General features: G+C 44.6%; 1 pseudogene; it reads right to left on the bottom strand.

Annotated features, from left to right (window-relative positions):
* Positions 1-9,314: 9,314 nt before the first annotated feature.
* On the bottom strand, positions 9,315-16,944 carry LOC125526042 (annotated as a pseudogene).
* Positions 16,945-22,725: the final 5,781 nt, after the last annotated feature.

Genomic DNA, 22,725 nt, shown 5'->3' with positions numbered 1-22,725 from the left:
TGATCTACAACATAATTTGCAAAATACTACCAGGACTAAGTTCATGATAAATTTAAGTTCAATTAATCATATTACTTAAAGAATTCCCACTTAGATAGACATCCCTCTAATTCTCTAAGTGATTACGTGATCCAAATCAACTAAACCATGTCCGATCATCACGTGAGATGGAGTAGTTTCATTGGTGAACATCACTATGTTGATCATATCTACTATATGATTCACGCTCGACCTTTCGGTCTCCGTGTTCCGAGGCCATATCTGTATATGCTTGGCTCGTCAAGTATAACCTGAGTATTCCACGTGTGCAACTGTTTTGCACCCGTTGTATTTGAACATAGAGCCTATCACACCCGATCATCACGTGGTGTCTCAGCACGAAGAACTTTCACAACGCTGCATACTCAGGGAGAACACTTCTTGATAATTAGTGAGAGATCATCTTATAATGCTACCGTCAATCAAAGCAAGATAAGATGCATAAAAGATAAACATCACATGCAATCAATATAAGTGATATGATATGACCATCGTCATCTTGTGCTTGTGATCTCCATCTTCGAAGCACCATCGTGATCACCATCGTCACTGGCGCGACACCTTGATCTCCATCGTAGCATCGTTGTCGTCTCGCCAATCTTATGCTTCCACGACTATCGCTACCGCTTAGTGATAAAGTAAAGCATTACAGCGCGATTGCATTGCATACAATAAAGCGACAACCATATGGCTCCTGCTAGTTGCCGATAACTCAGTTACAAAACATGATCATCTCATACAATAAAATTTAGCATCATGTCTTGACCATATCACATCACAACATGCCCTGCAAAAACAAGTTGGACGTCCTCTACTTTGTTGTTGCAAGTTTTACGTGGCTGCTACGCGCTTAAGCAAGAACCAATCTTACCTATGCATCAAAACCACAACAATAGTTTGTCAAGTTGGTGTTGTTTTAACCTTCGCAAGGACCGGGCGTAGCCACACTCGGTTCAAATAAAGTTGGAGAAACTGTCACCCGCTAGCCACCTTTGTGCAAAGCACGTCGGGAGAACCGGTCTCGCGTAAGCGTACGCGTAATGTCGGTCTGGGCCGCTTCGTCCAACAATACCGCCGAACCAAAGTATGACATGCTGGTAAGCAGTATGACTTATATCGCCCACAACTCACTTGTGTTCTACTCGTGCATATAACATCAACACATAAAACCTAGGCTCTACTGTTGGGGAACGTAGTAATTTCAAAAAAAAATCCTACGCACATGCAAGATCATGGTGATGCATAGCAACGAGAGGGGAGAGTGTGATCTACGTACCCTTGTAGACCGACAGCGGAAGAGTTAGAACAATGCGGTTTATGTAGTCGTACGTCTTCACGGCCCGACCGATCAAGCACCGAAACTATGGCACCTCCGAGTTCTAGCACACGTTCAGCTCGATGACGATCCCCGGACTCCGATCCAGCAAAGTGTCGGGGAAGAGTTCCGTCAGCACGACGGCGTGGTGACGATCTTGATGTACTACCGTCGCAGGGCTTCGCCTAAGCACCGCTACAATATTATCGAGAACTATGGTGGAAGGGGGCACCGCACACGGTTAAGAATATGATCACGTGGATCAACTTGTGTGTCTAGGGGTGCCCCCTGCCCCCGTATATAAAGGATCAAGGGGGGGTGCGGCCGGCCAGGAGGAGGGCGCGCCAGGAGGAGTCCTACTCCCACCGGGAGTAGGATTCCCCCCCTTTCCTAGTTGGAATAGGATTCGGGAGGGGGAAAGAGGAGAGAGAGAAGGAAGGGGGGGCGCCGCCCCCCTCTCCTTGTCCTATTCGGACTAGGGGGGAGGGGCGCGCGGCCCAGCCCTGTCCACCTCTCCTCTCTTCCACTAAAGCCCACTAAGGCCCATATACCTCCCGGGGGGTTCCGGTAACCTCCCGGTACTCCGGTAAAATCCTGATTTCACCCGGAACACTTCCGATATCCAAATATAGGCTTCCAATATATCAATCTTTATGTCTCGACCATTTAGAGACTCCTCGTCATGTCCGTGATCACATCCGGGACTCCGAACAAACTTCGGTACATCAAAATGCATAAACTCATAATATAACTGTCATCGAAACCTTAAGCGTGCGGACCCTACGGGTTCGAGAACAATGTAGACATGACCGAGACACGTCTCCAGTAAATAACCAATAGCGGAACCTGGATGCTCATATTGGCTCCTACATATTCTATGAAGATCTTTTATCGGTCAGACCGCATAACAACATACGTTGTTCCCTTTGTCATCGGTATGTTACTTGCCCGAGATTCGATCATCGGTATCTCAATACCTAGTTCAATCTCGTTACCGGCAAGTCTCTTTACTCGTTCCGTAATACATCATCTCACAACTAACTCATTAGTTGCAATGCTTGCAACGCTTATGTGATGTGCATTACCGAGAGGGCCCAGAGATACCTCTCCGACAATCGGAGTGACAAATCCTAATCTCGAAATACACCAACCCAACATGTACCTTTGGAGACACCTGTAGAGCACCTTTATAATCACCCAGTTACGTTGTGACGTTTGGTAGCACACAAAGTGTTCCTCCAGCAAACGGGAGTTGCATAATCTCATAGTCATAGGAACATGTATAAGTCATGAAGAAAGCAATAGAAACATACTAAACGATCGGGTGCTAAGCTAATGGAATGGGTCATGTCAGTCAGATCATTCACCTAATGATGTGATCCCGTTAATCAAATAACAACTCTTTGTCCATGGTTAGGAAACATAACCATCTTTGATTAACGAGCTAGTCAAGTAGAGGCATACTAGTGACACTCTGTTTGTCTATGTATTCACACATGTATTATGTTTCCGGTTAATACAATTCTAGCATGAATAATAAACATTTATCATGATATAAGGAAATAAATAATAACTTTATTATTTCCTCTAGGGCATATTTCCTTCACCAGGCAGCGTGAGTTGTGAAACAATTCCGCATTTCCTTAAGTGTGTGCCAAATTCGTGACTCAAATCTTCTCGCCCACGATCTGATCGTAAGAACTTGATTTTCCTGTCACGTTGATTCTCAACCTCACTCTGAAATTCCTTGAACTTTTCAAAGGTCTCAGACTTGTGTTTCATTAAGTAGACATACCCATATCTACTCAAGTCATCAGTGAGGGTGAGAACATAACGATAGCCTCCGCGAGCCTCAACACTCATTCAACCGCACACATCAGTATGTATGATTTCCAATAAGTTGGTTGCTCGCTCCATTGTTCCGGAGAACAGAGTCTTGGTCATTTTGCCCATGAGGCATGGTCCGCACGTGTCAAATGATTCATAATCAAGAGACTCCAAAAGTCCATCTGCATGGAGTTTCTTCATGCGTTTGACACCAATGTGACCAAGGCGGCAGTGCCACAAGTATGTGGGACTATCATTATCAACCTTACATATTTTGGCATTCACACTATGAATATGTGTAACATCACGTTCGAGATTAAATAAGAATAAACCATTGACCAGCGGGGCATGACCATAAAACATGTCTCTCATATAAATAGAACAACCATTGTTCTCAGATTTAAATGAGTAGCCATCTCGCATTAAACGAGATCCAGATACAATGTTCATGCTCAAAGCTAGTACTAAATAAAAATTATTGAGGTTTAAAACTAATCCCGTAGGTAAATGTAGAGGTAGCGTGCCGACGGCGATCACATCGACCTTGGAACCATTCCCGACGTGCATCGTCACCTCGTCCTTCGCCAGTCTCCGTTTATTCCGCAGCTCCTGTTTTGAGTTACAAATATGAGCAACCGCACCGGCATCAAATACCCAGGAGGTACTACAAGCATTGGTTAGGTATACATCAATAACATGTATATCACATATACCTTTGACATTGCCGGCCTTCTTATCCGCTAAGTACTTGGGGCAGTTCCGCTTCCAGTGACCGTTTCCCTTGCAATAAAAGCACTCAGTCTCAGGCTTGGGTCCATTCTTTGGCTTCTTCCCAGCAGCTTGCTTACCGGGCACGGCAACTCCCTTCCCGTCCTTCTTGAAGTTCTTTTTACCCTTGCCTTTCTTGAACTTAGTGGTTTTATTCACCATCAACACTTGATGTTCCTTTTTGATTTCCACCTCCGCTGATTTCAGCATTGAATATACCTCAGGAATGGTCTTTTCCATCCCCTGCATATTGAAGTTCATCACAAAGCTCTTGTAGCTGGGTGGGAGCGACTAAAGGATTCTATCAACGACCGCATCATCCGGGAGATTAACTCCTAGTTGAGACAAGCGGTTGTGCAACCCAGGTATTTTGAGTATGTGCTCGCTGACGGAACTATTCTCCTCCATCTTACAACTGTAGAACTTGTCAGAGACTTCATATCTCTCGACCCGGGCATGAGCTTGGAAAACCATTTTCAGCTCTTGGAACATCTCATATGCTCTGTGTTGCTCAAAACGCTTTTGGAGCCCCGGTTCTAAGCTATAAAGCATGTCGCATTGAACCAGGGAGTAATCATCACTGCGCGTCTGCCAGGCGTTCATAACGTCTTGATCTGCTGGGAAAACAAGTGCTTCACCTAGCGGTGCATCAAGGACATATGCTTTCTTGGCAGCTATGAGGATAATCCTCAGGTTACGGACCCAGTCCATGTAGTTGCTGTCATCGTCTTTCAGCTTTGTTTTCTCTAGGAACGCATTGAAGTTGAGGGCAACATTAGCATGGGCCATTTGATCTACAAGACATATTGCAAAGTTTTTTAGACTATGTTCATGAAAATTAAGTTCATCTAATCAAATTATTTAATGAACTCCCACTCAGATAGACATCCCTCTAGTCATCTAAGTGATACATGATCCGAGTCAACTAGGCCGTGTCCGATCATCACGTGAGATGGACTGGTCATCATCGGTGAACATCTTCATGTTGATTGTATCTTCTATACGAATCATGTTTGACCTTTCGGTCTTCCGTGTTCCGAGGCCATGTCTGTACATGCTAGGCTCGTCAAGTCAACTTAAGTGTATTGCGTGTGTAAATCTGGCTTACACCCGTTGTATGCGAACGTTAGAACCTATCACACCCGATCATCATGTGGTGCTTCGGAACAACGGACCTTAGCAACGGTGCACAGTTAGGGGGAACACCATTCTTGATATTTTAATGAGGGATCATCTTATTTATGCTACCGTCGTTCTAAGCAAATAAGATGTAAAAACATGATAAACATCACATGCAATCAAATAGTGACATGATATGGCCAATATCATTTTTCTCCTTTTGATCTTCATCTTCGGGGTGCCATGATCATCATCGTCACCGGCATGACACCATGACCTCCATCATCATGATCTGCATCATCGTGTCTTCATGAAATTGTCTCGCCAACTATTACTTCTACTACTATGGCTAACGGTTAGCGATAAAGTAAAGTAATTACATGACGTTTATGTTGACACGCAGGTCATAAATAAATTAAGACAACTCCTATGGCTCATGCCGGTTGTCATACTCATCGACATGCAAGTCGTGATTCCTATTACAAGAACATGATCAATCTCATACATCACATATATCATTCATCACATCCTTTTGGCCATATCACATCACACGGCATATGCTGCAAAAAGAAGTTAGACGTCCTCTAATTGTTGTTGCAAGGTTTTTTACGTGGCTGCTATAGGTTTCTAGCAAGAATGTTTCTTACCTACGCCAAAACCACAACGTGATATGCCAATTTCTATTTACCCTTCATAAGGACCCTTTTCATCGAATCCGATCCGACTAAAGTGGGAGAGACAGACACCCGCTAGCCACCTTATGCAACTAGTGCATGTCAGTCGGTGGAACCAGTCTCACGTAAGCGTACGTGTAAGGTCAGTCCGGGCCGCTTCATCCCACGATGTCGCCGAATCAAGATAAGACTAGTAACGGCAAGTAAATTGACAAAATCGATGCCCACAACAACTTGTGTTCTACTCGTGCATAGAAACTACGCATAGAACTAGCTCATGATGCCACTGTTGGGGATCATTGCAGAAATTAAAAAATTTCTACGCATCACAAAGATCAATCTATGGAGTAACTAGCAACGAGAGAGAGGGGAGTGCATCTTCATACCCTTGAAGATCGCAAGTCGGAAGCGTTGCAAGAACGCGGTTGGAGGAGTCGTACACGTAGCGATTCAGATCGCGGCCGAATTCGATCTAAGCACCGAACAACGGTGCCTCCGCGTTCAACACACGTGCAGCCCAGTGACGTCTCCCGCGCCTTGATCCAGCAAGGAGGAGGGAGAGGTTGAGGAAGAAGGCTCCAGAAGCAGCACGACGACATGGTGGTGATGGAGTGGCAGTTCTCCGGCAGGGCTTCGCCAAGCTCACGCGGAGGAGGAGAGGTGTTGGGGCGGGGAGGGGCTGCGCCTTGGATGTGGTGCTGCAGCCCTCCCCTCGCCCCTCTATTTATAGGGAGAAGGGGGAAGGGGGGCCGGCCCCTCTAGATGAGATCTAGAGGGGGGGCGGCAGCCAAGGGGGAGGGGGCTTGCCCCCCAAGCAAGGGTGGCGCCCCCCTTTAGGGTTCCCCCCAAACCCTAGGCGCATGGGCCCTAGGGTGGGATGGCGCCCAGCCCACTAGGGGCTGGTTCCCTTCCACCTACAGCCCATAAGGCCCTCCGGGGCAGGCGGACCCTCCCGGTGGACCCCCGGAACCCCATCGGTGGTCCCGATACAATATTGGCATACCCCAGAATATTTACGGTGACCGTATGATGACTTCCCATATATAAATCTTCACCTCCGGACTATTCCGGAACTCCCCATGACGTCCGGGATCTCATCCGGGACTCCGAACAACATTCGGTAATCACATACAAATCTTCCTAATGACCCTAGCGTCATCGAATCTTAAGTGTGTAGACCCTACGGGTTCGGGAACCATGCGGACATGACCGAGACAACTCTCTGGCCAATAACCAACAGCGGGATCTGGATACCCATGTTGGCTCCCACATGTTCCACGATGATCTTATCGGATGAACCACGATGTCGAGGATTCAAGCAATCCCGTATACAATTCCCTTTGTCAATCGGTACGTTACTTGCCCGAGATTCGATCGTCGGTATCCCAATACCTCGTTCAATCTCGTTACCGGCAAGTCACTTTACTCGTTTCGCAACACATCACCCCGTGACCAACCCTTAGTCACATTGAGCTCATTACGATGATGTCTTACCGAGTGGGCCCAGAGATACCTCTCCGTCATACCGAGTGACAAATCCCAGTCTCGATTCGTGCCAACCCAACAGACACTTTCGGAGATACCCGTAGTGCACCTTTATAGCCACCCAGTTACGTTGTGACGTTTGGCACACCCAAAGTATTCCTATAGTATCCGGAAGTTGCACAATCTCATGGTCTAAGGAAAAGATACTTGGCATTAGAAAAGCTTTAGCAGACAAACTACACGATCTTGCGCTATGCTTAGGATTGGGTCTTGTCCATCACATCATTCTCCTAATGACGTGATCCCATTATCAATGACATCCAATGTCCATGGTCAGGAAACTGTAACCATCTATTGATCAACGAGCTAGTCAACTAGAGGCTCACTAGGGACATGTTGTGGTCTATGTATTCACACATGTATTACGATTTTCGGATAACACAATTATAGCATGAACAATAGACAATTATTATGAACAAGGAAATATAATAATAACCATTTTATTATTACCTCTAGGGCATATTTCCAACAGTGAGGTCAATGTCGTGGAACCAGCTGCAGACTCCCAAAAGCCACTCAAATGGTCTCGCACGCCTATCATCTTTGACGAGGAGGATCACCCTGACCGTACCGCTGCGGTCAGGTGTTTGTCGTTGTTGGTTTCCCCAACAATCCGCAACCTCAAAGTAACAAAGATGCTAGTTGATGGTGGGGGCGGGTTTGATCTCCCCTAAGGTGGTTAGCAAATTGCAGATCCCTGACGAGGGGCTCAAGGCTACGGGCACTTTTCAAGGAATCAACCCCGGCAGGAGCCGGCCCAAGGGGAAGATTACATTGCCTGATGTCCTTTCTTTAGATATTAGAATCATTGACCGGATCGTAAATTTGTGAATGACACCTTCATTTAATTTCTCCTAAAAACATGATGAACTTAGCATGTTCAAATTAAATCACCCATCAAAACTTAATATTGTAGAACGTTGACCCACTACAAGGAAAATCAATCAATGTATAAAAACCAATCATTAGGGTAATTGGAAAATTGTGGGAAGCATATCAAGCTTCTTTGGATATAACCTACAAGTCAAGAGATGTGAGTAAAAAAGGAGAACAGAGGTATAGGAGATTCTTATGAAATAAACCATGATTTATATGCAGAACAATGCAATGTAGAAATAATGAAATAAAACTGAATCAAGATTACATACGGATAAGTGGATATTAACTTGAGGGTTCCAAAGGAATGACTAACTGAACCCAAAAAGCCTAGTGTAAAGAAATCATTCGGGGAAAAATCCTCAAATAATTTTGACATGTAAATTGAAACCAACAAATAGAAAAACCATATTGATTCCAATACATCTTACAAGATGTAAAAACTTCAGTACCGATGAGCGTTTGAAAACCTAGGAAAAACAGAACTGTAACTGTGGATGAACGTTTTCCTCCAAATAGAGTGCAAATAAATCCTCATTGAAATTTTCTATGAATTAAAATCACGCGATGGAAATCAAACAAACTACACTTTTTTCATAAGGACTCAAATCCTCCCAAAAAGATCTTGTGAAATTGGATTAAACCAAAGAAGCCTGGTGAACAGACTGTATGTACCGCCAGAAATTGGATTATATCCCCTCTCACCCAACTTTATGTACCGTCCGACCCATTTTCTTTTAATGATTGGGTGTTGCTATTTGGTTTGGTAACATGATCATTGTTTCTCCCGGTGCGTGGACACATTTACTAAAGTTCAAATAAATGGTTATGGAAATTCTCTATGAATCCAAATCACACGATGAAAATCAAACAAACTACGCTTTTTTTCCAAGGACTCAAATCCTCCAAAAAAAACTTGTGTTGGATTGAATCAAAGAAGCCTGGCAATTGGTGCTCCTTTGTTCGAAGAACAAAAACCCTAGACTAGATAGAAGTATAGAACTGACACACGTACGGAATTACTCCCTCCGTTCCTAAATACTTGTCTTTCTAGGCATTTCAACAAGTGACTACATACGGAGCAAAATGAGTGAATCTACACTCTAAAATATGTCTACATACATCCATATGTAGTAGTCATTTGAAATGTCTAGAAAGACAAATATTTAGGAACGGAGGGAGTATATAGTCATAATGCATCACAGAGGAAGATAATATGTACAAGTCTGGAAACCGATTAACGAATGGGTTTAATCATTGCCACAGAGCACTGGAAACATGTCCGAGCATCAGCAGCTCTCCCATATATCTCCTGGGGATTTCTCCCTAGGAAACTTTATTGCTTATACTTCACCAGTCTTATTATTACTACTAAAATAAAAGCAGTTCTTGAGTTGCTCCTCTTCTGGTGGGCCTAGAACGGCATGCCGTAGTCGTCGCCCGCAAACTGGGGGCTCCAGACCCAGAACACGTTGTCGGCGACGCCGGATTGGTTCGCAAGATCGTACACCAGGGCATCTCCAGTGGCGGGTTCTTCAGCTATGGGTGTGTTGTTGACGATGTTCGCCGGGTTTGCCGGCTGAAGCGCCTGGTTCCAGGCTTCGTCTTCCTGGAGCAGTTCATCTGGCGCAATGCCGTCTACCAGGAGCAGATCCAATGGTACGAGGCCTTGCTGCTCCTGGCCCTGTCCTTCCATCTGGTTCATCCAGAATTTCTCCAACTCATCCCAATCCGAGTCACTGAAAGGCTCAGACTGCGCATTCTCTGCACTGGGGTGGTAGTTGTCCATACCGTCAAGCAGGGCTTCGCTCCCAAGGTCCATCAGATCACCAGCGCCCATGGCTGCAGCAGGCACCTCCTTCACTCCATGCGGAATAGCTGCAGCGTGCACCTCGTCCATGGCATCTTTCTGCAGAGTAACTGCGGCACGCACCTTCTCCATGGTATCTTTCTGCGGAGTAACTGCAGCATGCACGTTGTCCATGCTGCCTTCGTGCATGTCATCGCTCTCCAGGCCGATGACAATCTTGCCTGCTGCTTCCGTACGACTGGTCTCCCCTCTCTCCAGGTTGATGAAAATATTGCATCCATATACATCAAGTGTTTTGCTCTTCACAGGCAGCACCTCACATTTATTTGCCAGGCTCCCATTATAGTACTGCAGGCTCTCCTCGTACCGGTCCCAAATGGACTTGGTACCATGTATCAGAACAGAAGGTGGGCCTGCATTAATCTGGGAAACTTCTGCTCTGGCCGAGCTCTCCCCCACTTGTCCCCACGGCTTTCCGGGGTATTTGTACCACATAGCAGAGGCAGCTGAACTTCCCTCCACATGTGGCCACACGATCCCAGGGTACTTGTCCCAGATAGAAGAGGCAACCCCATGTGTGAACTGCGTCTGGGTTGTTGCCAGATAATTATTGGGTTTAGCACTGGCTAACTTGTATGACGATGAAATCATCTCAGATAATTCTTTCATGCTGGCATAATGTTGATAACCTTGAGATAACCTCTGCGCCCGCAGCCGGTGTTTCTACATCAAAATACAGAACAGAACAGTCAAGACAGGGATCACACATCACAATATAGAAAGTGAGAGAATGCAGAAATTTTAGCGCTTTGTCATAACAACGCTGAAATAGATGAACTTGAAACTTGTAGAGTATGCACGCTTTTCTCTCTCAAACACAAGCCCAGACGTGTTTCAATTTGTGTTAGAAGGAGAGTGCCAAGAAAGCACGAAGAATACAAACAAACACTAGCAACAAGGACAAAAAGAAGCCAAAACCCTACTGCTAGCATCAGCTGACCAAAGTCACGTCAATAAGGCCCCAATTTAACAGAATAAAGGAGAAAATACCAATAAAGTAGTACATTACTCACAAAATTCCAATTAACGTGATAACAATTATTAATCCATCGATTTGGTAAACTGGGTTATAATAATGCTTTGGATAGTCTGATTATTTACGAATTACGACAACTTGCTAACATGCAAAAAGTTTTTTTTTTCAATTGTGATTGGTTCTGTAACAAAATCTACTCCTGAAGCTGCATGGTTTGGAAATTTGTAATCTGATCTAGAGCACCATACAAAACTTAAACTCCATGGCATGCAGAGACAGAGTACTCACTACTAAGTACTGACGCAAGTATAAGACATCCATGTACATGTGTTTCTTCTGGAAAATAAAGAAATAACAAAGGGGACACAGTAGAGTATCGCGGTGGAAACATTCTTTCCTTCCAAGTTCATCATGTTAAAATGTGATCTTGACCCTTGTATTTAGCATGTGAGCTTGCCCGTAACTGTGTGAGCTTTTACTGGGGTGTGAATTAAAAGGTCAAAAATTAAATAAAGTTATCTTCCCATTTGTTTCTTCAACAGCGTGCACATAGTTCTTTAAAATTTTGTGAACTCAGACACTGTTGCCACAGAAAATTACCCAATTGATTGAACACTGCAGAACCTATATTTACACAAAATAAATAGCAGAGGGGAATGTTTTATTTTTCACACTAAGATCAAACCAATCATAAAAAATTGATTATTATGTTGTTGTTGCTATTCCAGTAGGTGTTTGTTTCTCTTTTACCTTTTTCCCTTTCACCCAATCACTGTATGTTAATGAGCACATGAGTTGATAAAAGGACTCATCTGCACGTAACATCAATTTCTTTGGTCAGTCAGCATCCATGCCAGCCTCCCTGTGTTAGTTACCGTGTCCCTCAAAATCTTGCCAAATCAGAAATCCGAATCCGAGCCAGATTCGGAGACCATGACTTTGTCCGAGCAGCACTAGCTGCTGGTACTTAACGTGCCAGGGTACAAAATGGTGACAAAGATGATGTCCAAGTGGTGGCATACAGCTGCAACTTCGGGAATCGTGTAATGATGACCACCGTGAGCAGATCTCTTGCAATTAGCTGGTTCTACTAGATTAGTTTAGGCAAAGCCGCAACCATTCTGTTGGTTAATCAATATATGTGTATAGAAATGGCAAGTACGTCGTAGGTGCCATCTTAAACAGATATTCATGCATGGGAGATCAGGTTGGCAATGGCAATCAATGTCAGCTGTAGTGGTGGGAACCAATGACTGGACAGAACTAAGGCCATGTCATCGAACTTCAAGGCTATAGCAGAATGACAATATCATCTTAATTAGTGGCAAAAACAAAAAGTTCCGTTCAGGAAAGTGCATGGAACGAAAGAAAAATATAAGGCTCAAATGCCAAATGTTCAATCAGTTTAAACTAACTAGCATATGCAAATGCATAGGGCTTCTACTACTTATGATCGTCTATTAAACAAACAAAAATTAAGAAAAGCGTACATGCTGCATATTGATGTACTGGCAATACCACAGTTGCAGATAAACTAAATCCATCACCCACCTGGAGATGGCTTGCGACATGCTGTCTGGTCAAATTCAAATCCTTGGCATTCATGTACTGGTGAATTTTTCCAGCCGTGGCAGCTGTCAGCCAAAAAGAAAACACACACTCAAAGGTAATGTTTTTTTAGCTTCTAAACATAATAAATGACTGATTTATGCCAAGTGCAGATAGCCTTACACTCCCCAAGCACTTCAACAGCCTGCAAGAACTTTTCATGGAGCTCACTGCTCCACGTGAACCGACCCAGATTATCGGAATAGACATTTGCGTCCAACGCATCTTGTTCTTCATCCTCAGTTTCAGACTTGTGATTTTTAATAGACCTGTGTTGCAGTGCTCTCATCCTCAGAACATTGATGGTTTCAGTATCCAACGGCTTAACCACATTGAAGCATGTTCCAAGGGTCATGCGTGCAGACACTGCCTCATCATAGGCACACATAGCTGCAGCCAAGAAAAAACACTCCTAGATTTATGAGTTTGGGATGGAAGAAAAATTTCTTAAAACAATACAGCTCTCAATACAAATGCTTACTGATGAGAGGCACTTCAAGTTCATTCAGGATGTGGTAAAACAGCACCAAGGTGCCCAACTCTGTATTGCCAGGATGAACTTCCGCTACTATCAAATCAAGCTCCTTATCTTTAGCAACCCCCCTTTTAAGGGAATCTAGGGCCTCTTCCGGTGTATGGAAAGGAAGAACTACAAAACAAACTTTGGAGAGTAAACACCATGTTATCATGTCCAAATATAGTTATATTAATATCCCAACCTGCACGTACTATTGCAACAAGTGAGTATCTTCTAAGGACTAATATAGCTACTTGGTATGTGATTTTTCTCATTTGACCACATAATCCAACACTTTCTGCAATCTAATACTAGCACTTGGAAGGGCGGCCCAGTAACTAGCAGCTAGCTATATCCCATTACGAACTACATATGCTGCCTCTGTTTAAACTGTGAAGTTCACACAATATATTACACACACATATGCTATATAATCTAATGTCCTTTGGAAGGGTGACGCACTAACACTATATCCTATATGGAACTGCATCTGTTTCCTTTCTGTTTAAAAATGTCATATATGTACGGAAATGCTCCGTGTATATGATGGTTGTACAATCTATACATGATACCAACGTTTACGAGTCGACGAGTTGATGAGTCGTTCGAAGGTTGAGACTCATAGACTAATCGTGACTAGTCTAGACTACTGCTGGACTAGTCGACATGGTACTGTAGTTCACAACTTGCAGTAATCAATTACTAAAACCTAGTATTAATATGTAATATATACTATAGAAAGTGCATTGGAGCGTCAATTTGTCCTGCAGATTAGTCCAGTAAGCATATTTCCATGTTGGATCCTTGCTCCTAGTTGGCTTCTTGCAGGATCCTTCGATGGATCATATTGCTCATTGGTCTGAGCTGCAGCTGCTGAATACAGTACTTGAGATATTTCCCGCATAGGCATTGCACTTTAGACCTAAGGATCTTGAAACTGAAGCAAACAAAACGAAATAAAGAAGAGGGCAGGGGGTAAAAATCGAATCAAAGAAGGGAAGAAGAGAAGGGAGAAATTACTTTGCTAGTATGCTTGCTTGCTTACTGCAACCTGAGGGACGAGCGGATCCAGTAGCCAGAAGGCAGCAGAGGGAGACCGTAGGGCTGATCTAGGGAGAGCAGAAGCAATGGAGGGAAAGGGCCAGAGCAGAGGAGTGCAGATCCATGAAGAGCATAAGCAATGGAGGAAAGGGGCAGGGTGGCTGGCTCACTTATCCCCTCCCAATCCCTAAAAAATAAAAAAATTGGGTCGAACGACTCAAGGTGCACGACTAGTCTAGACTAGTCTACGACTAGTCCTTCGACTCCTCGACTCGGCGAACTAGTCTACACGAGATTTCTAGTCGACACCCAGAATGCGACTCATAGACTAGTCTAGCGACTAGTCTCGACTAGTCCCTCGACTCGTAATCAATGCATGATACCGAGGACAGGTTCACTGCCATGTGGGGCCATAGCTCACCAAACTTCACGTCATGAGAAGCGTTCTATATCCACACACGCAAGCCATCCAACCGTTAATTGGTGGTCCAGATCATGATGGATAGGACCTATAAATATTACCACCGGACGACCGTACACCCAAACTTCACGCCAAGCAGTCGTACAACCAAAATTCCCGCCAAACAGCCGTACACCCAAACTTCCAGCCAAACAGCGTACACCCAAACTTTCCACCAAACAGCAGAAATATGAAATATCTGAAATTCGATCAGATGTGCCTGTGTGGATAGAAGACACCAACAGGCATCAAATTGTGCCTTTTATAGTAGCCCCATGAATATGCAAAATCTTGTACCTACTATCTTTCATTCTCCCTCGAAACACAACTTCCTTTTTGGACAGGAAAGGTTAAATTTGAAATGGAGATGCTTGGGAATTGAAGTGCGCACCTTTGAAGTTGAATCTAGCAAGCATATTGGAGATGGTCCACAGGGAAACCGGATCCTGATCAAGAACTAAAACTGAAAGATTTTCCATCAGGTCAGTGAGACCCTAAGGGGAAGAAACGAAGGCTACCAATGTTTTTTGACGCTGAAAGGCTACCAATGTTTGTGATGGATCTAACCATATATGGATCTAATACCTTCTTTTGGCGTGAGACCTTCACCAAAGCCAAAAGATACACACTATATAGCAGACGATGTCAGAAAAGGACAAGAACTTAAGGAGTATAGTCCATCTAATTTTTTATTCAAAAAGTGACCTGTATTTGGACAGGGAGGTTGAACAAGATATACTTACTTGAGAAATAAAAGTTAACATCATCATTATTTTGTCCTCTTGTGCTTCTTCAGTTTCCAATGTAAAGAACATGCAAGACCATGTACAATGCAAGCCGGTGCTTATCTGTAGAGAGCAGATGCTTAATTAGGCACCCCTGTCACAGACATAAGCACTGGTGCTTAAGAAAAACACGGTCTATTTTACTAAGCACCTCTCTAAGATTGTACATGGTCTAAGAAGGTTATCTGTTCTCTATCACCACGCTTGCTTTTGGCACATCCTTTGATGTGACCCAAACTGCATTTTGAACAGTCAATGCAGAAACAAGTTCAAAAAAGACAAACAGATTGAACAGATGCATGAAAACCTAATTGTTCTATTTATTTCTCTTCTGTTTCGAATTCTGTTTAGGACACATACATGCTCTTCCTAGCTCTAGCCCACAGTAATATTTTTTTTCTTCATTCAGTACCTAGTGTTAATATGAAAGAAACAAAGCAAGCAGGCCGTTCACCTATTAATTAGCAAACATATCAATACTTCAGTTGTAACCATTAGAACTTCCAAGTCCTAAAGGGTCTCAAGTCTCAACTTTCAAATGTCAAAACAAACCAAATGGTGATGTGCTGCTTTAAGATGATTCCTCAGGAAAAAGTCTGGAGAATAAATAAGGTAATTTCTTGGCCAGCTTCATTACTTATAACATGCAACAGTTTCACTGATTTATAGCATATGCTGTCATGCATACCAAGAATTCTACAAGGAGTCTTCCTGTGCAGAGGTGTCATGACGATATATCACATAATCAATGGGTTAATGCATGCCCGTGAATTTGATCTTGTGGTGGTACATGGCGCATGGCAGGCAATGTTGCGAGCACGCAATCCTACATGATGTATGCATGAGCACTAATTGCACCGATGTACAAGATAACTTCACAAAAGACAAAAACCAGTAGTTGTAGCCGTGATTGCATGCTATCTTAATGCCGCAATAGACACTCACCCTAGCCCCAATTGCATCACCACATCTGCTCTTTTTAGGCATCAAACCTACATATCTATCCACACGATAATGTACCAACAAAAATAATGAGATGAGCGGATGATTTCTACGAAGAAAAAAAAGGGTATATAACTGATTCCTTAACAAGGAAGATATGCGAATGATGGTAAACATTGATACAGCCTCTAAGCTGGATGGGACAAACTGAGGAAGAAACAACCAGGGCCAAGCCTAAAATCAATAAAAACTTCTAAAAGAGAAAGTATCCACGCTATGGGCGACCGCCCTGGGTTCCAATGCTTGTCGCCACCCCTATCCCAAAAGATATATGACATGGCCCGTGCCCAGTGTGGTGCATATATGTTTCTTGAAGGAACTGATTACGCATATAATTATTTTTGAAGGAACTGATTGCCCATCTCGAACACTCCAGGAAGAGATCCCAGACCAAATGCCCTTCAAATCGAAACCTGGAAGCAAGCTTTTTCTTCAGATAATCGAATCGGGATCCACATACTGCTAAGCATCAATCGAAGTAGGCGCGACACAGATGCTTTAACCAAAACTAAATCGAAGTAGGCAGACGCTTCGGAATGGTGCGCACATACTGGGGGAGGGAACGACAGGGTCGAGGGCAGCGGCGCCGCCGGCGAGCGCGAGGCGTAGGAGGAGGAGTCGCGCCTCCCGACCGGGCGACGTCGGGATCCCTCGTCTCTCTCGCCGGCGGTCGCCGCCTCGCCATGCGCCGCCTCGCGAGTAGTACGGTCGTGGCACACGGGGATTCAGACGGAAACGGATGGGCCTGGCTGCTCATGGGCTCAAAATGCTTTAGCAGAGTGGGCCCTGACATGGCCATATGAGCTGGCCCGGCCATAAAAGGGCCTTGTACGAGGAACCTCCTATTACCACCCCTCGAACGAAAAAAAAAAACGAGGGAGCTCCTATTTGACGCGACCCGACGGACGCAGAGACACACGACTAAGGCATGCAGAGTAGCTAAACCAGTCGACCTAAGAAGCGTTCACGTTAGAGGGACTATGGTATCCCCAGCCCATCAGCGTTCAATTTCTGGTGCTCGCATTTACTTTTGGATTTATTTCAGGATTTCCGGCGATGCACATTCAGTGGGAGAAACGTTTTCGTCGACGACGGGGTGCCTACGGTGACTTTGTAAATTTCAAGATGATATGCCGGCTCGGTCTTTCGGATGTGCTCATAGGGGTAGGGTGTGTGTAGTGGCAACGGATCTGACAGTAGATGTAGGGGGTATGTAGGAAAGGGCAGAGTCTAGCTACGGCGAGATTGTATACTCGGATTTACGAGTTCAGGCCCCCTCAGAGGAGGTAATAGTCCTACTTCTCGGTGCTATGGGAGCTTTGTTTGTTTTGACTGTTGAGTTATAGGGGGGGCGAACCCTTGTGCAGGAGAAGAGGGGTGGATTATATAAAGTATGCTGGCCCCTCGTAGCCATCAATAACGCAAGGGTTCAATGAGAGAGTAAAGATGAGAACGTTACTGGTAATGCCCGTAATTAATGATCTTTATAGCGACAGATTGATTGCCTGACCGTTGACATCCTGGGGTGGCTCTAAGTCTTCTGTTCTTCAAGTGAAACCATGTGATCCAAGTGAATAACGACGGTCAAGTGAGGGTGGAGTAACCGAGTGGATCTTCTGTCAAGTGACTTGCACACTGCGGCCATTCCAGTCGGTATCCCCTTTCTAACTTTGCAGGTCTTGGATTCTTTGCATAGTGTTCTTGGCCCCCGAATGGATCAAGGTTTGAGTGAAAAGGGATTGGAGCTAATTTTGACCAGACTCAATGCCCCGGAGACATTCTTCGGAAGTCTGAAGGTATGTGAGCTGCCGGACCCTTCATCAATTGCCTTGATCGATTCTGGTGGGTGGAATGTCCGAATGAGATAAGTTGCGAGACGTCGAGCGTTGGATCTGACCCAAATGAACATGGATGTCTCTGGTGTGACCGATTGTTTCGTCGGATCCCGGATTTCGCGGGATTCAAAAATTTGGAGAAGCGTGCGGGCCGGCCGCAGCGCGGTAAGTGGGGACGGAATCCTCGATTTTTGCTCCCCCTTTATCGCCACGTATCGGGCAGGCGTCAGTTGCGGGATGCACTGGAATCGCGTTGGCCCACCAGTCAACCATTCGGGCGTGAGGGGATAAAGAGCGATGCAGCCGAGGGAGGTAACAGTATCCTCCACTTTTCCCCTCTCCATCCCGTTCCTCTACCTCTTCCTCCCCTGCGCCGTGTCGCCCCGCTCGGCTCTGACGACCACCGCGGAGATGGCGAAGGACAAGACGGCGAAGCTGGAGCGCGCCAAGAAGGTGGACAAGGGGAAGAAGGCGTCGAGCTCCCGGCCCACTCTGCCGCCGGGCTGGATCCAGGGTGACTGGTTGCCCTCGACGGTCACGGCGGAGGACCTCGAGGGGCTCACCACCGGCGGCCTGCTGGCCCCTGGTTCTTGGAGGCTGTCGGAGGGGGAGATCGAGCTGGCCCCGCGCACAGAAGAGCAGGTCCTCCTCCTCACCCATATGGTGAGGAGAGAGGTTTTTCTTTACCTCCTCATCTGTTTTTCCGTGGTTTTCTGGACTTTTTTGATGCGCAAATCGGCCACCTCCCTCCAAATGCCATATCATTCCTAGTTGCCTTCGTTTCAATGTGTGAGAATTTCTTGGGTTGTCGCCCCCACTGGGGATTGTTCAAACACATGTTCACGTGCAGCTCATAGTCGGTTAAGAAAGTGAATCTGTGTGACGCGAGGACCCACGTGATCCAGCTGTGTGGGGGCTTAGGTGTTCAGATGAGAGGTAGAAGCGCCTTCCCTTCCATGACCTTTCCCGAGTCAGTTAGGGGTTGGCAGTCGACCTGGTTTTATTGCAATGACATTCCGACCCCTGGCTATCCATGGATTGTGAAAGAATGGTGGAAATGAAATAAACTTTACTTTCTGCTTGGGAACCGTCTATAATTTGTCTAGCATGGAAGATATTGGGAATTCTCGGTTGTTTTCGTTTATAGGAAAAGCATGCCTATCTCAAAAACAATTTTATCTCTATTTTAAACTTTAGGCTCTAGCACCTATGCAAATCTCTGCTTCCCTTTGTGAAGGGCCTATCTATTTACTTTTATGCAATTTTTATTTTTATTTGAGTCCCCGTCTTCTCTTATAAAGCACCAACTAGGAACACTATTGTCATACTTGTGCATTGGTTGTAGCTAATGTTGAGTGTGTTTCATGAATGGATCAATGACTGGGTATAATGGGCTAGAGATAACTTTCTTTAGTGTTGATATTTTGAAAGACATGGTTGCTTGTTGGTATACTTGAGTAGTGATGCTTTCATGTCAAATTATAGACTATAGCTTTGAATCAATCAAATCTAAATATCCATGTTGCAAAAGAAAATATTATATAATGAATGTGATAGGTAGCATTCCACATCAAAAAAATCTTCTTTTACCATTTACCTACTCGAGGACGAGCAGGAATTAAGCTTGGGGATGCTTGATATGTCTCCAACGTATCTAAATTTTTTTATTATTCCATGCTATTACAGTATCAATCTTGGATGTTTTATATGTCATTATATGCAATTATATATCATTTTTTGGGACTAACCTATTAACTTAGTGCCCAGTGCCAACTGCTGTTTTTTGCATGTTTTTGGCTTTTCAGAAAATCAATATCAAACGAAGTCCAAACAGAGAAAAAACTTTGTATTATTTTTTTCTAAACCAAAAGAGACCCTAGAAGGTTCATGATAAGGCTAGAAGAGCCACGAGAGAGTGACAAGCCCTAGGGGCACCCCACCCAGGCTTGTGGGCCCCTCATGGCACATCAAACCCTAATTCCACCTCTATAAATATTCAAATATTCCCCTGACAACAGAGAGACACCGAAAATACTTTTTCCGTTGTAGCAAGTTCCAGAACCACGAGATCCCATCTGGAGGCCTTCTCCGGTACCCTGCCGGAGAGGGAATCGATCACGGAGGGGCTCTACATCAACCTTGCTGCCCTTCTGATGATGCATGAGTAGTTTACCACAGACCTACGGGTCCATAGTTAGTAGCTAGATGACTTCTTCTCTCTATTTGATGTTCAATACAATGTTCTCCTTGATGTTCTTGGAGATCTACCCAATGTAATGACTTTTTGTGTTGTGTTTGTTGGGATCCGATGAATTGTGAGTTTATGGTAAATCTATCCAGGAATATTATTTGAGTTTTCTCTGCACTATTTTTATGCATGATTATTATAGCTTCGTATTTCTTCCCTGATCTATTGATTTGGTTTGCCCAACTAGATTGATTTATCTTGCCATGGGAAGATGTGCTTAGTAATGGATTCGATCTTACAGTGCTCAATCCCAGTGATAGAAGGGGACATGACACGTATGTATCGTTGCTATTAATGGTAAAAAGATGGGGTTTATTCATATGTGAGTTTATCTTGTCTACATCATGTCATATTTCTTAAGGCGTTACTCCAATTTTTCATGAACTTAATTAAGGAAATATGCCCTAGAGGCAATAATAAAATTGTTATTTATATTTCCTTATATCATGATAAATGTTTATTATTCATGCTAGAATTGTATTAACCGGAAACTTAGTACATGTGTGAATACATGGACAAACAGAGTGTCACTAGTATGCCTCTACTTAACTAGCTCGTTAATCAAAGATGGTTAAGTTTCCTAACCATAGACATGAGTTGTCATTTGATAAACAGGATCACTTCATTAGAGAATGATGTGATTGACATGAGCCATCCGTTAGCTTAGCACTATGATCTTTTAGTTTATTGCTATTGCTTTCTCCATAATTTATACATGTTCCTATGACTATGAGATTATGCAACTCCCGAATACCAGAGGAACACTTAGTGTGCTATCAAACGTCACAACGTAACTGGGTGATTATAAAGATGCTCTATAGGTGTCTCCGATGGTGTTTGTTGAGTTGGCATAGATCGAGATTAGGATTTGTCACTCCGATTGTGGAGAGGTATCTCTGGGCCCTCTCGGTAATGCACATCACTATAAGCCTTGCAAGCAATGTGATTAATGAGTTAGTTGCGGGATGTTGCATTATGGAACGAGCAAAGAGACTTGCCAGTAATGAGATTAAACTAGGTATGATGATACCGACAGTCGAATCTCGGGCAAGTAACATACCAATGACAAAGGGAACAACGTATATTGTTATGCGGTTTGACCAATAAAGATCTTCGTAGAATATGTAGGAAGCAATATGAACATCCAGGTTCCGCTATTGGTTATTGACCAAAGATGAGTCTCGGTCATGTCTACATAGTTCTCGAACCCGTAGGGTCTGCACGCTTAACGTTCGATGACGATATGTATTGTGAGTTATGTGATTTGATGTACTGAAGGTTGTTCGGAGTCCCGGGTGTGATCACGGACATGACGAGGAGTCTCGAAATGGTCAAGACATGAAGATTGATATATTAGAAGGTTATGTTTGGACACCGGAAAGGTTTCAGATTAGTTCGTGCATTTTCCGGAGACCGGGGGGGGGGTTACCGGAACCCCCTGGGGGCTTAATGGGCCTACATGGGCTTTAGTGGAAGAGAGGAGGAGGCGGCCAAGAGGTTGGGCGTGCCCCCTAAGCCAATCCGAATTGGGAGGGGGTCGACCCCCCTTTCCTTTCTCTCCCTCTTCCCTTCCTCCCCCTCCTAGTTGGACTAGGAAAGGGGGGAACCTACTCCTAGTAGGAGTAGGATTCCCCCCTTGAGGCACGCCATAGGAGGCCGGCCGCCCCCCTCCTCCACTCCTTTATATACGGGGGAGGGGGACACCCCATAGACACAAAAGTTGATCTCTTAGCCGTGTGCGGTGCCCCCCTCCACAGATTTCCACCCCGGTCATATTGTCATAGTGCTTAGGCGAAGCCCTGCGTCGGTAACTTCATCATCACTGTCACCATGCCATCGTGCTGACGAAACTCTCCCTCGGCCTCAGCTGGATCTAAAGTTCGAGGGACGTCACCGAGCTGAACGTGTGCAGATCGCGGACGTGCCGTGCATTCGGTACTTGATTGGTTGGATCACGAAGACGTTCGACTAGCTCAACTACGTTACTTAACGCTTCCGCTTTCGGTCTATGAGGGTACATAGACATACTCACCCCTCTCGTTGCTATGCATCTCCTAGATAGATCTTGCGTGATCATAGGAATTTTTTTGAAATACTGCGTTCCATAACAGTGGCATCAGAGCCAGGTCTATGCGTAGATGTTATATGCACAAGTAGAACACAAAAGGAGTTGTGGGTGTGGGTATATACATATTGCTTGCCGTCACTAGTTGTTTCTTG

This window comes from Triticum urartu, chromosome 7 (genome assembly GCF_003073215.2).
Source record: "Triticum urartu cultivar G1812 chromosome 7, Tu2.1, whole genome shotgun sequence".
NCBI lineage: Eukaryota > Viridiplantae > Streptophyta > Magnoliopsida > Poales > Poaceae > Triticum > Triticum urartu.
This window is presented reverse-complemented; position numbering and strand designations above follow the sequence as displayed.